Source organism: Perognathus longimembris, chromosome 3 (genome assembly GCF_023159225.1).
Source record: "Perognathus longimembris pacificus isolate PPM17 chromosome 3, ASM2315922v1, whole genome shotgun sequence".
NCBI classification, from domain to species: Eukaryota; Metazoa; Chordata; class Mammalia; order Rodentia; family Heteromyidae; genus Perognathus; species Perognathus longimembris.
Genome location: NC_063163.1, coordinates 87,536,494 through 87,548,652, shown reverse-complemented (window position 1 = coordinate 87,548,652; position 12,159 = coordinate 87,536,494). Strand labels below are relative to the sequence as shown.

The 12,159-nt window shown below is 50.2% G+C and overlaps 1 protein-coding gene across 11 annotated transcripts in view; it reads left to right on the top strand.

Annotated features, from left to right (window-relative positions):
• The first annotated feature begins 3,285 nt into the window (after positions 1-3,285).
• Pitpnm2 (phosphatidylinositol transfer protein membrane associated 2) overlaps positions 3,286-12,159 on the top strand; it is a 114,537-nt gene continuing 105,663 nt past the window's right edge. For 5 of the 11 annotated variants that reach the window (XM_048343057.1, XM_048343058.1, XM_048343060.1 and 2 more), the window contains exon 1: positions 3,286-3,472. The gene's annotated coding sequence lies outside the window, so the exon portion shown is untranslated. Of the gene's footprint in view, positions 3,473-7,555; positions 8,688-12,159 lie in introns of those variants that run through there. The other 6 variants (XM_048343064.1, XM_048343062.1, XM_048343063.1 and 3 more) reach the window with 3 other exon arrangements.

Here is a 12,159-nt window from a genome sequence, read left to right as displayed (position 1 = left end):
GTGGAGACTCTCAGCCAGGAGGGGAGTCCTTGGGATGAAACAGTCGAGCCTTTGTGCTCCCCTTCTGCACCCACTTGAAGATGTGGACCTAATCTGAATTACTTGTCAAGTGCCTTTATTCTTGATTTTTCCTAGCCTTTAAAAAATTAATCTTTTAGTTATAGTAAAGAAAAAGTTCATTTAAATTCAGCTTGTATCTAGACCTCATGAAGAAAGACTTGTTTCATTTCCTCTATTATGTCCCCCATATGTGACGTTAAAGACTAACCTGCTGGTTAGGACATCTCCTCATTCCCTACTTTCATTTCATTGTGAAGTCTAGACTACATTCTTGTTTTTTTGTTGTTGTTTTTTTGCCAGTCGTGGGCCTTGGACTCAGGGCCTGAGCACTGTCCCTGGCTTCTTTTTGCTCAAGGCTAGCACTCTACCACTTGAGCCACAGCGCCACTTAGGGCCGTTTTCTATATATGTGGTGCTGGGGAATCGAACCCAGGGCTTCATGTATACAAGGCAAGCACTCTTGCCACTAGGCCATATCCCCAGCCCTAGACTACATTCTTAAGAACGAGAAAATTGCCATTTCAGAAGAGGATATGATTGTTTTATCTTGCCAAGGAGTTATCTTCTGAGTAGCCTATAATTGGCTTATTCCAAAAAAGGCATCACGCAGACGTCTTTGGTGCCTCTCAGAAAGCGTATGTCTTGATTTTTGAAGTGTATAAGAGATTGAGACTATTAGTTGTTTTTGGTTTTTCTTTCTCTTTTTGGCTAGTCTTGAGGCTTGGACTCGGGGCCTGAGCACTGTCCCTGGCTTCTTCCCGCTCAAGGCTAGCACTCTGCCGCTTGAGCCACAGCACCGCTTCTGGCCGTTTTCTGTATATGTGGTGCTGGGGAATCGAACCTAGGGCCTCGTGTATCTGAGGCAGGCACTCTTGCCACTAGGCCATATCCCCAGCCCCTAGTTACTTATTTTTTAAATAATCTTTTCACATCTGTGAAGGGGGACAACAAGAGAAATTCTTCCAGCTGCCTTTCCTCTTGGTAATTCTTCTGAACATTGAAAAACAACTCAGCCCCAAAGTGAGAAAGGTAGCAGTTTTAAAGAACATGTGTTACCTCAGAGAAGTCAACTGTGCGTGGAAAACAGTCAACTGTGCCACCTAGGGCCTGCCCCTTTCTTTGCAGGAGTTGCTTATGAGGCACATCTCCAGCTGAAGCAGGAAAGAAACCATGCTGGGGCAGTGCAGCTGGGCACGGGGCACAGGGGGAGGGTTGTCTTGGAGCCAGGCCGACCTGGATCATACCCTGGCAGTCCTGCTTTCCTCACCTGAGAAGCCTTTCATGAAGGGAGGTGAGGTGAAGTGCCTGATGTTGAGTAAAATGCACAGTAAATTCTGTGTTTCACATTTCCATTATGAGTTCTTGGGCTTTAGAAGGAGCAGGAAAAGGATTAATGTACAGTTGATCTAAACACGCTGAGAAGGCATTTCTGTTAGGTGCACCTGTCTTAAGATGGTCATCACTGAATAAAAAGCATGGCTTTCCTTGAAGTTTAAATGAGTTTCCCTCTGGTGTGGGTCTTTTTGATTTGACTAAAAAAGAAAAAAAAGGTAACCTGTCCAATGTAAGTTGATGAAGTATTTAATCTTGATAAAATTGGGGATCTTGGAATCCTTTGATATAAGCTGTTTCTCTAAAACTTTGGTGCCAGTTTAATCAAAATAACTTTTCTTTCTGATGTTCCTTGAGTAGACCTCTAAAGGCCATGGCTGGTAGACAGGAGTACCTGGAGGACATGTCTGACTCTGGCTGCCAAGTTTATGCAGAGATTGTGATTTAGAAGTTGATAACCGCCCCCAGGGACCAAAGCCAGGTGCTTTGCTTAGTGCTATTTGAATTCTGAACCCTGCACCCATGTGTGTGGTAAAATAAGACATTTCTCTCACCTTAAGTTTTACATCTCTCATAGCAATTTTCACAAAGTTTTAGTCTATCACAAATGCACACCTAAAGCCCTTTAGGAGTTGTAAAGGTAAATCATATCTCTCCTATGTGAATCATGTATAGTTTGAGATTTCCAGGTCAGATGAAACTGATAATGTTGTGCTCTGCCAAGCACTCAGTGATAGTTTGGTAAAATACTAAGTCAACTACACCAATATTCTTAGGCCTGTGTTACTAATCCTTTCCCTATTACATTTGCCCTTTATTTTAGTAGAGTCCTCATATAAGAGGAATCAAGTAATAAATTCGCATTTGCTGGATTTTAAATACAATGTCATCACTGACTAGTTTTAAAGATCATTATGTTTTTCATTTAACAATTTTACTGTAGCTGTGACCACTGAAAAAGTGGCTTTATATAGTGTTGCTGATGGTTAGACAAAAGACAAGTTTTTGTTGCAGTTTTCAATCTGGTCAGATATTGGAGTAATGCAATTGTAAGCGGGACAGCAGGGACCATGTTGTCTTCATCTTGAATATAGGCTAAATAAATCTGTGGATATGAGCTGTCTGTGCGGTGTTGGTGGATTTATTCGCGGCGGTTCCCTGGTCTGTAGTAGTTGTTTAGGTCCCTGGCATCACAAGTCTTTGGAACTCGCTTGGGTACCACCAAAGGTTGGCTATAGTTACATTCACCGGGGAGCTCGCTTCCGAATGGCTTAACGGGCCAGGAGCCCCACCCTGGGGCCAGTCGGCTCGCAGCGTGGGTCGGGGACCCCTTCGTGGGCCTGTCTCATGGAGGAAGTGAGGGGGGCATAGAGGGAACACCTTCACTTGCCTCTGGGGCGGCTCAGCCCGGCGGGAGTCCGCGCCCCCCGTCCTGCTCCCGCCCTGATTACAGAAACTTCTCTGCATCCACCCACCGCCCTTCTGGAGAGGAGACCGTCGCGGGGCGGCGGTGGCTCCGGGGCCCCGCTATCTGTCCACGTAGGCTGCACACCTTCCGCTCCCCCTCCCCCGGGAATTCGAGGCCCAGGCGCCCCGTGAGCGCCCCTCGCGCCCTTTACCCCGGGTCGACAGACGCGGACCCCACGGGGCCGCGGCCGGCCGGCCGCTCTTCCGGAGACGGCGGTGGCGCCCGCCGCGGGCCGAGCCGCTCCCCCGCGCGGCCTGAGGAGGCGCCGCCCGCCGCCGCTCTCCGCCGCCGCCGCGAGTGAGGGAATGCGCGGCGGGCCGGCGCGCGCGGGCAGTAGCGGCCGCTGAGGCGCGGGAGCGGCGGCGGCGCAGAGCTGTCCAGCCGGCTTGGCCCGCGGCGCCGCCTCAGCCGCCGGCGCCAGCACGTGCGCCGCCGCCCGCCCGCCGACGGCCCGGAGCATGCCCGCCGCTGCCGGGCCGCTCGCCCGGGGCCAGCTGGCGGCACGGCCGCGGGGGGCCGCGGGGTGAGGACGGCCGGGCCGGGGCGGCGGGGCCCGCGCTACCGGGAGGCGTTGTGAGGCGGCCGAAGAGGACGAGCGTGGCCGCCGTGCCGGTGAGTGCGGGGGCACGGCGGACGGCCTCGGGCCCGCGGGAGCCCGCAGTGCCGACCGCGGGCCGGGGGCCCGCGCGCCGCCCCGAGGACCCGGGAGGCCGCGGGTGGGAGCGGAGAGGACCGCGGGAGCCCCGGGCCGGCGCGCGGCGGGGCGCGGGGAGCGGGATGGCGGGAGGGCGGCAGGGAGGGCCCAGGGAGGCCGGGGCGAGTCGCCGCCACCCCGTGTGCTCCCCAAACGCTGGTCCGAATTGGGTGGCCGCGGCCGGGTGATGACCAGTGTCACCGCGGGCAGGGGTGGGGGTGCGTGCGGTGCGGCCCTCGGCTGGCGGGCCGGCGGGCGGGACTCCAGCCCCGGCCTGGTGGGGTGGGCGCCGGGCCCAAACATGGGGTGTGGCCCATCTCCATCCCGAGTGGCCTTTCCCGTAGTCCCGGGAGATGCCAGCTCGGCCTGCGGGCTGCCTGCTTCCTCTCGCACCCACCGCACATCGTGGCCGGACAGGTGGGTAGCTCGGGGAAGCAGAAACTTTGACGAACCCCCTCCCCAGTGTGTGCGAGCCAGCCGTACCCCCCATCCAGCGGGACTACATCGCCCGTAAACCGTGTGTGCCTCACAAACGCTGCTAGCTCAAGGCCAGGCCTCAGCGTTGCTCTTTTTTTTTTTTTTTCTTTTTTAACGGTCTTGCTCCTGCATAGAAACCCGTGTGTTCCCCAATCCCACCATCTCTAAAAGTCCTGGCCTCTCTGCTCCTCCCTGCTGAATCTGGGTTCTTCAAAGGACATGCCACTGAACTTTTTGTTTGTTTGGTTTGGCTTGGTTTTCTTTTTTTTGTTGTTGTTGTTCTGGTGCCAGTCCTGGGGCTTGAATTCAGGGCCTGGGCACTGTCCCTGAGCTTTTTCCCTCAAGCCTCGTTCTCTACCACTTGAGCCACAGCTCCACTCTCAGCTTTTCGTGGTTAATTGGATCAAAGAGTCTCTTGGATTTTCTTGCCCAGGCTGGCTTTGAACCATGATCCTCAGATCTCAGCCCCCTGAGTAATTAGGATTACAGGTGTGAGCCACTCCAGCCTTGCTGACTGCTGAGCATCTTTGTCTATTGTCAGCTTTCTCCCCTGCCTCCACCTGGGAGTCACCACAGCTAACACTCTGCTCTGCTCTGAGGAGAAGATATTACATGTACTGCCCATCTGAATTATGCCTTCATGAAACCCAGATTCACTGGGCTTTATCTGTGTGGCTCTTATCACAGTCTGCCTTGTTTTATAGTTACTTTTGTGCCAGGTTTATCTCCCCTTGAGGGTGGTGAACTCCTGGGTGGAGTTTGAGTTATCTCCGTCCCCTGACCTGGGTAGCACCTCTCTGTGTATAATCTGTCTGTGTGGAGCACAAGTCCCTCTGAGCTTTTCCTCCCCACCTTTGCTTATGTGGCTGCTGGGCCATAACCATCCAGTTCTTTTTCTCTGATGAAGAGATTGTTCTGGGATTGGAATAGATGCTCAGCCCTCCTCTACTGCAGAGAAACACAATGAGTTAGGAAGGACTGTTCTAGGGAGTGACTTGCCAAATGACTAGGACAGCACATTCTCTGCTGTGAAGATGGCCAGTTCCACATGTAGGTTCTCTCTTCTGGCCTTCCCCAGCTGCCAGGGCTTGAGAGGTCTACTGGAGGCGAAGATTGGGCTGCAGGAGTCTAGACAGCTAGGTAAGATCCATGCTTGGTTTTCCACCTAGCTTGCTGTGCAACCTTAACTAAGTCTCAGATTTCTTAGTCTTGCTTGGTCCTCATGGAATTTGTAAGAGCATTCCTCTGCATGTCAAGGGTCTTGAGGGTCTGGACCCTGTCCATCCTACTTGTCTCCATTGTGTCATCCCTCACATTCTAAGCTCCAGCATCCTTCAACTTTCCCTGTGTGCCTTATGCCCTCATCTCTGATGGGGACTCAACTTGGCTGTGTCTTTCCTGGCCTTCCCAGCAGGTCAGTTCCTCTGCCTCTGTACCCCTCTGATTTGACTTGCCACCCCGAATTGACAGCAGTTTCCTGTGTCACTGGAGCCCAGTAGACTGAGCCCCCAGGCAGTTGGTGCTGCATCCTGTTTCTCTCTCCCCAGTGCCTGGCCCACAGTAGGCACTTGCCCATTGGTGATGTGATAGTGAGAAGGTGGGCCTGGATGAGCGTCTGAGAGCCTTCCTAGGCCACAGTCCCGAGGGACATATTCTGTCCTCACATTGTCTTCCTATTTTAACACCGGCAGATGTTCTTTTAACCAGCCCTTCCGGTTAAAGCTTTCAGACTTGTTCTTCTAGAAGAATCAGTCATGGAGGATGTGCAGTTATTTGTAGAGATTAGCTGAGGAAACGTCTGCTGTTTCAAGAGCCCCATTTGCTGTTTTGGGAAAAGAGGCTGGGTGCTCTTGCATGGGAGGACAGGGATGGGCTCTGCTGCCTCTTGCCACCATCAGGGAGGCTGCTGTTGGTCGCCAGGCAGTCTGTCCAGAGGCAGCCATTAGTGTTTGCATGCCAGTTCTCAGCTTTGCTCAGATAGAGCAATCTTTGTGCAGACAGCCATCCTCAAAGCTGCTAAACAGAACCCCTCCTCAAGACACTGGAGCAGCTAGGGGGTCTTTGCAGCTTCTCTGTAGGTCATCAGGATGTTTATTAACCTTCCCTGGGTATTTGGTGATATTAGTAAATAGAGCCATAACAAATCTCATCTAGTTTGCTCTAAAACCATAATCTGAAGTGTTACCCCCTCTGCTGAAGGCATCTTACAGTGTTTCATATATTTTTAAAAATTGCTTTGGAATTTAGGGCCAGGCAAACTTTGCTTTCCCTGGGAAACTTGTTTCTTTCTCCTTGGATAAAGAAAAGGAAAGTGTTTACCTGCTATGTACCACCCAGGGGGCCTCATACACTCCGTAGGGCATGTGGTATTTATTTCCCAGTTTCCCAGAGTCCAGTCCTGAGTCTGTCTAGATTTGTACCTATTTCTGCCCAGTGTGTTCCATAACACATTGTCTTTTAGTAGCTATTTTCCTCTTCTTCTTGGCTCCCAGGGTGCTCAGCATACAATGTGATATTCATCCATGTAGAAACGATACTCCCCTTTATGGTCAGCATACTTATTCCTGCTTTATTGTCTGACTCTCTGTGTGTAGATATTCTTATGTAAATCTATCCACAACGTTTTATTTTGTTTGCTTTTTTTTTGGTTGTTGTTGTTCTAGTTCCAGGGCTTGAACTCAAGCACTGTCCCCAGCTTTTGTGCTCAAGGTTGGCGCTGTATCATTTGAACCATAGCTCCACTTCCACTTTTTGACGGTTAATTGTAGATAAGAGACTCAGACTTCCCTGTCTGGGCTAGCTTTGAAATATGATTTTTAGATCTCAGCCTCATCAATTCAAGAGTGAGCCACCAGTGTCTGGATTGTTTTTGGGGAAACAGCTATGTAATCAGGGCTGGCCTTGAACTCATGGTTCTTCTGCCTCAACCTTTGGAGTGCTGGGATAACAAGTGCAAACCACCATACCTGCTTGTTTTTTTTGTTTTTTGTTTTTTGTTTTGGTGGGGGTACAGTTTGATCCTGGGGCTAGTTCTCTACCACTTGAGCCTCCAGCCCTGTTTTTCTGCTGCTTATCGTGGAGTGGGAGTCTGAGAAATTTTTCTTCCTGGGCTGGCCTAGCCCCTGTGTAGGTAGGATTATAGGTGTGAACCACCTGCCAGCCTTATCCATATTCTTTTTTTCTTTTAAAAATTTTTAAAAATTTCTTTCTTTATTGTCAAAGTGACGTACAGAGGAGTTACAGTTTCATACGTAAGGCAGTGTGCACATTTCTTTTTTTTTTTTTTTTGGCCATTCTTGGGCCTTGGACTCAGGGCCTGAGCACTGTCCCTGGCTTCTTCCCGCTCAAGGCTAGCACTCTGCCACTTGAGCCACAGCGCCGCTTTTGGCCGTTTTCTGTATATGTGGTGCTGGGGAATCGAACCTAGGGCCTCATGTATCCGAGGCAGGCACTCTTGCCACTAGGCTATATCCCCAGCCCCAGTGTGCACATTTCTTATCCAACTTGTTAGCTCCTCCTTCATTTTTCCCCCTGCCTTCCCCCCTCCCCATTTTCTTCCCCACCATCCATATTCTTTATAAGTAATCACAAAAGGTTTCTGGAAAACAGATAAGTGAATTGAATACAAAAGTAACATTTATCCTAACGCTTATGCTGAATTGCAGTGTGTTTAGAGGCAAGTCCTCAGGTAACCCTCTGTGTGTGTGTGTGTGTGTGTGTGTGTGTGTGTGTGTGTGTGTGTAATAATTGGTTCTCCAAGGCAGAGTTCAGAGGCAGACACCCTTTGTGTGTAGGGTAGTCAGGGTTAACTTCCTGGAAGAGTGGGATTTTAAGAATAGGTGCAGTTTGGATCAGCCACAATGACTGTCAGGTTCTGTGGAACTTAGAATCTAAAATTTCTGGCAGTCATCATAGCCCCACCACAGCAGGCCTGATCCGGGACAGGGAAGATTGCTTAGAAGCCTGCAGTGGGTGGGAGCCTGGTGACTCCCTTTCCAAACCCTCATCACAGAAAGCAGAACTGGTGGACCACCCTGTTCGGAACCAGAGGCTGAGGCTGGCAGAAAGGATTGATTAGCCCAAGGCCACACTGCCAGCCTGGGACCAAGGCCCATAATTGCCAGTTACCACTCTTTCTTATACTCACTAGCCTGGGGCAGTGGCCAGCAGTTCTTACATTGCTCCTTTTTCCTGTGTAATAACTTCCTTAGGCCCAGCCCAGCAAACACTATGATAGCATTCTGCCAAACCTTTGTGGCCAAAGACAGAAAGAGTGCTGTTATGAGGAACAGCCTAGCATTTGCTTTAGTTACGCACATTCATAGCTGCCCTTGCCAGAGGACAAAGTGGAAGTTAACCAGAAGGCAGGGATCAACCCCAGGTGTGGTGGCACATGCCTATAATCCCAGCTTTTGGGAGGCAGAGGCTCAAGGATAGGGAGTTCTTGGCTGGCCTAGGTTACATAGCAAGTCTGTCTCAAAAAAACAAAACCTAAACTACTATCTTCAGAAAGATAGTCTCATCACTGTCACATCCTCTCCTTGCTGAAGTCAGTTTCCTGACTGCATGTACTCGCCCTGCACACTGTCCCCCCTCCCTCCCATGAAGATCAGATGTGAAGATCAATGGAGAGCAGAGCGATCAATAATGGAGGAGGTGGGTAGAACCTTATAGAAACAGCAAGGGAGACCAAGAGGTTGATTCTGAATTCAGCTGATAGGACTTCTTGCTAGACTTGGGTGTGGCCATTTGCAGCCATAGGAGCAGATGACCCTGCAGAGCTGAGCACTTCTGTGAGAGAAATGAACCACACACCATGTGTTTATACAGTCTTCTTATGCAAGGTGGTCCTGTTTACTAGCGTCACATCAAACACACAATCAGTACTGCTTTACTTAATGCATATGGCGGATTCATTCATGTGGCACCCATGGCTAACAGTGCCATGGTAGCTCGTGTCTGAAGGATGCGCATGTAACAATTCTCTCCGTGCACGTCATAATCTCCTGCCTTCAGAGACACTGAACGGCATTTCAGCACTAGGCTTGGGGACATGTTAAACAAAAAATTCAACAAAAAGTACAGTCATGTGAAAAAAAATGGCACTAAACAGCCCACAGAAGACACTTGTTTACAGGAGGAGAACCGAAGTAAACACAGAGTGCGCCTTGCTTTACCTCAGCTGGGAGGCAACCCATGTTCTTTTTGCCATTCTACAAGTTTGAACATGACCTTGTGAACATTTACTTGGGGGTTACAGAAAAATCACCGTGAATAGCTGAGTTTGAATTCATCAATAATGTAACCCGCCATCTTGGACGTGTTTTCAGCATAGGTCAGGGCCTCTCTGTGCTGTGCAGCTGGTGCTGGGGATGAGTCTGAGGGCCAGGTTGGTTGAGGTCCAGGCTGTGGTAGATTCTTTGTGTTTGTTGTTATTGTAGGAGCTAGCTCCGGCCACTACACATAGCTTCTTCCAGAAAGGGCCAAAGAGCCTACTTCCTGCTGAACAGTGCTCTCTCCCCTTCTCACAGGAGAGGATGGGCCCTGTGCCCTCATATAAGGGGTGGCAGCAGCCCAGTGTCCACCCACAAAGGAACTGGACCTTGTTATAGGGAGCTAAGGACAAACTTTCACCCAAAGGCCTGGCCTGATTTCAGGGCCATGATCCCAAGGACCCCACACCTTCCATCCTGAAATCTTGACTTTGCAAATTACTCAGCTCTTACACAAGAACCTTCCCCCAAATGTGCCTCTGTGTGCCCTGTCAAGCCTCTTCAGGGCTCCTAGCCCCTGTGAGCAGTGGCTCCTGGTGAGGGACTGCGTTGTTGAGTTCTGCATTTCCCCTGTCCAGGTCAGCCCAACAGGATGTGCCTATTTTCCACCCTTGGCCTCCTGTGATTGGAGTCATAGCCTCATGGGACCCCAGCATCCTCTGGGGTGGCAGGGCATGGACTCAATGAGATGCCATTCTCATTTTCTCACCAGCCCAGAGGCTGGGCCTCCAGGTCCTCCTGCCTGATGTTCCCAGGGAGGAAGGTGGCTCCTCTCTCTGCCTTCTGCCCATTAATTGCTTTCCTTGGCACTTTGTAAGAGTTGACTTTTCACTTGCATTTTTTTTTCCTAAAAGGGAGTGAAACCAAACTTTTTTTTTTACAATTAGACTTTTCCCCACTTGGGTAATCACACTGAAAAAAAGGCATTAACTCCTTTGAAAACCACACTTAAGTGCAGCTCGCCAGGCGGGCAGGGGTCAATCAGCATGGTGAGCCAAATGTGCTGGTGGTTCGGAGGGTTCTCGAGTAAGGAAACGGTAATTTCACATTTATTTGAGGTTTGCTCATTGTAGCATATTTCAATTAGTTTGTCAGTGTTGTGCATCTGACAGGCCAAACGTTTATTGTGGTTGGACCATCTGGGAGGTGGGAGGCCCGCAGCCTTCCCGGAGGCAGGCAGCAACTAACAATCCAAAGAAATTTGTTTGATATGTTTGAGAACCCAACACTAAAATATCATTAATAACCAAAGTCTTGGCATTCTGAAAGCATGCTCCTCTGCTCAGTGCCCCCTGCTGTGCTACACCTGAGACTTCATTCTTCCCCATGCCTGGCTTTTGCCAACCTAGTGAAGCAAAGTCCTGGAGTGGCTTCTTTAATTGGTTCAGAGCACGATTTGTATTAAGCCAGAAAGGAAAGGAGCCCAGTAATTTATCCTGGGACATGATGTAGCTTGTGCATTTGCTGCTGGAAGTAGCAAGGGATGTGTGTCACAGATTTTTTGCCATTAGCACACGGTCGAGCTCTTGCCCTGTTTTGTGACAGAATACTAGTTTGATGTCAGTGACAGCCGTGGGTGACTCATGGAAGCATCGTGAGTTCACAGTAATGACTGCTGACAGTGCAATTTGTCTTGCATGCCTTGGTCCCAAGGTTTGTAGTGTTCATTTAGTACTCACTCGTTTTTCTTTTCACCCTGTTCATCCTGCCCCCTTCCGCTTCCCAGCCAGGGGCAGGGAAGAGGGAAGGAATCTAGAATCAAACAAATAGAGACAGGAGGAGCACTGGAAAAAACCCGAGTCCAAGAGTTTGACCTTTCCATCAAGAGCAAATGACTTTCCATTTCCCTGAAACCCTAAGATCTCAGGGCTGGGTGTGGGGTGTTGGCAGTGGAGCAGGATTAACACTCAAGGATGTGGCTACTGAACTGCAGGCTGGCTCGTAAGATCTAGGAAGTCTGGTTCGTTCAAGGTTGCCCTGGTGGTCTGGGAAGCTCAGGAGGTTCAGGCTGACTGTACCCTACCCATACCAGGCTCTGGATCATGAACTTTTACACTGTACTAGAAGGTAGCTCTTCCCGGTCATTACAAACTACAAGGACCTGGGGCCAGCACAGCTGCTGCCCGGGCCATGAGGGACTGTGGCTTGTCTTGGGGTCACCGCTGCCTGGCACAGAGGCTTGGAGCTGATTCATCTTGGTGCCCCTGGGGAGCACCCCTGGTAGGGTGCAGAGGTAAGGGGCCCTTTCCCACACACCCACCTTTATGTGCCATCCCACAGTGCAGAGCACTTCTGCCACTCACTGCATCTGACTCACAGATGCCACTGCACTTGTACAGCTGAGGAAACTGAAGCTCAAAGAGGTCATGACTTTGGTCCAGCCACACAGGAAGTTAACTGCTGGCCTACACTGGGCTTAGAGAGTTCCTGGCTTCCTCACATGCTCATTTGTGTTTGGTCATATTAAACAGCCCACATTGGAGGTTTATGCTAGTTTTAAAATTCATCAAGTTCTTGATCTGGCTGCTTCTAAACAGTATGAAAAAAATTTAATTTGAGTTTGTGTAGGTTATTGCTTTTCTTTTTTCCCAGAACTCCTCTTCTATTTGTTCTCTAGCCTTGCTTTCCAAAAGAGGCCAAAGGGCTCTGTCGACTGAAAACAGATTCCCTGAGACAGGATCACATGCCTGGGATCCCATCTATTTATGGAATTTTGAGGCCAAATTCTGATCCTGCTGTGCGTTCTCTGGCCATGAACTGGAGACCTGGAGGTCAGAGGCCAGGTGTGGGCCATGTTCTGAATGTGGTCTTAGTGGTCCCAGAAATTACCTTACCTGGGAATCAGTGTCCTTTTT